Source organism: Grammomys surdaster, unplaced genomic scaffold (assembly GCF_004785775.1).
Source record: "Grammomys surdaster isolate TR1022 unplaced genomic scaffold, NIH_TR_1.0 149, whole genome shotgun sequence".
Taxonomy (NCBI): Eukaryota; Metazoa; Chordata; class Mammalia; order Rodentia; family Muridae; genus Grammomys; species Grammomys surdaster.
The window spans coordinates 4,875,308-4,877,824 of record NW_021604607.1 but is presented as its reverse complement, the minus strand read 5'-3'; the positions used below and the strand labels follow the sequence as shown (position 1 = coordinate 4,877,824).

At 41.0% G+C, this 2,517-nt stretch overlaps 1 non-coding gene across 1 annotated transcript; it reads left to right on the top strand.

Annotated features, from left to right (window-relative positions):
• The first annotated feature begins 1,853 nt into the window (after window positions 1–1,853).
• Window positions 1,854–1,983, top strand: LOC114619342. Its single transcript, XR_003711122.1, has one exon. It is a non-coding gene; the product is annotated as a small nucleolar RNA SNORA17 (small nucleolar RNA).
• Window positions 1,984–2,517: the final 534 nt, after the last annotated feature.

The window sequence follows — 2,517 nt, the reverse complement described above, 5'->3', positions numbered from 1 at the left end:
GTTGCCCATCGTCAACAGCCTAAAGCCTTCGACCATCGACATGACGCGTATCACATCAATGTTTTGGGGTTGTGAACTTGTCCAAGACCCCCCATAATTAGACTTCCAAATTCTAAATTTCACATAGTTGGGATTGATCACAAGATGCCTTCTCTATCTAAAGAGAGAAGTGGGAGATGCCAGAAGCCAGGACCCTCTCCCTTACCCTCACCCCCTTCCTTTCCCCACCTGCACAATGTCCTCTGCAGCTTGGCAACCGCAAGATCCTGTTTGGCAGCTGCAGATAGATTCAAGGCAGTGTACCATATCTTCTGAGAGAAGCAGGTAGACCATAGTTCAAGGCAGTGTACCGTGTAGACCATGAAATGTTTCAAGGCACAGGCCAAGAAGATTCTGTACTTTTCCACCACCTGGCCCCTCTTACCCCCTCCCCTTGTAAAATATACTATAAAAAGGCGCTTTGTGCTCAAATAGATGGCACTTGACAAGCAATTGCTTCCTTGAGTCTGTTCTTCTCTCTCACCTGTTCTTTTTAAGGTTGTGGTCCTCCTTGCCCCCACGAATAACTAGGACCCGCAAGTTGGGTCACTATACAATCTTTTGGCTTCCAATATCTCGGAAAGTTCTCAGAGTTTCTTGGCTTTTTGGTACAGCCTAATCACTGAAACCTTGCCAATGTATGCTCAGGTACCAGGGCTCTCTGATTTTTCAGCTCTCATTTTCACCATGGCAAGTCCAGTGTCCCATGGAACATCAACAATAGAATTGGTGGCTCTGGCCTATCTTGGACATAACCAAAAATGACCAGGTAGGGTCCTCTATGCCATGCTTGTTGTTGATGAGAAGAAAATGTTGGATCTCATCAGCACCCTGCCCTCAGAACTCCAGGCCCTTATTTTTCTTTACTACAAGTTAGATTTTAAGCCTAAGATGGAGAATGCTGGTTTATAACTTGTCGGATGAGGTATATTCATTCATATATCTTACAGCAACATGTCTGCTTTTTTGCTATCATGCTCCCCAATACGATAATAATTAACTTTAGAATGGGGTTACTTCCAAATTTGAGTAGACAGTAAATGACTACAATAAAAAAGAGAAAAAGCAGATGTTCAAAAGAATTAGAGTATACTTTTAAAACTTCTACACCCTATCATTTCAAAAGCTTAACAATTTAATGACACATCTAAATAGTATAACATGTCTTTAAAAAGTATTTCAGAAATGAAAACTAAATAGTTAAATGTCAGCTGTGCTCTCATTAGTTTGAGAAGAAAATGAGGAAAATACCTATATATTCTGTATCATCTAATTTTCTTAGCAAGGTACATGCCTAGGGCCCATCTTACCTTCCTGTAGAAGGGAATATGGCGATGTTAAGACAAGAGTAAAAGAACACTAGACCAAATAACCACAATAGAGCAAACTTTTTTATTGTAGACAACAGAATATATCCAGCCCAGCAGGACCTCCCCAATGTAGGTTTCAGTGATTGGCCCTGGATATGGTGAAGGTATACATATATATCCCATAAGTAGGGTGGTCTCAGAACATAAGTGAAACACTTTGGTCATAAGAACCGCATTATAAAAACAGAATGGCTCCCATTTCCTGGAACAGGGTGTATATAATCATTTACAGGTGAGACGTAGCCCAGTTCTTGAGAAATGGTGATTTAATCACAAATAGGACAGAATGTGATTTTTCTTTACGATATGATAGCTTTAAACCAAAGACAGCAACTGACTGGCTTATTACCAATGAAGTTTATGATTAATAATGCTATGGAGACCATTGTAGTAGAATTTGCTGTGCGGCAGGAGGATCATCAAAGCCACACTTGGCTACACACTTCTGCCCCTAGATGCATTGTAGGTGTGGCTGCTATATCACATGTGCATCAGTAGGTGTCAGAGAGGAGAGAGGTTAGGTCTATGAAGTATTCTTACCTGTGAACAAGCAAATTATTAGTGACCCTACATTTCCTGAAAAACTAAGTCAGCCTGAGATGACCACCAGTCCTGTGGCAGGATGAATTGGAAGCTTCTCGTTGGGTCCTGTGATGCAGACTCACCTGGTAAGGCAGACTCATATGGTACTTTGCTGTGGTTAATTCATGTGTTCTTTTGCTAAGACAAGACCCATAGGAGGACATATTATGTTGGGAAAAAGTATAAATAGCACTCAGTGAAGAGTGATGGTGCACTTGCATACCTAATTTTGCAACACTTCATTGATCTCCTGTCTTTTTCTGTTTCTTCACTGAACTTTGCTTTATTGAGAGAAACACAGCAAAGAACTTCTCCTGGCTTCCTGGACCTAGTTGATCCTGCTCACTAGTGCTAATTTGGTGGAGGCTTGACAGTTTCCGATAGATCATGTGACCACTGCTGATTTGTGTTTGCTATTCTGACACTATGGAACCAGAATAGTATCCTGAGAAATGGAAATCGGAATCATCCCCCAAAATTCTTTTAAACAGATCCACATCCCCTTGTGTTCTTTACCATCTTTTCT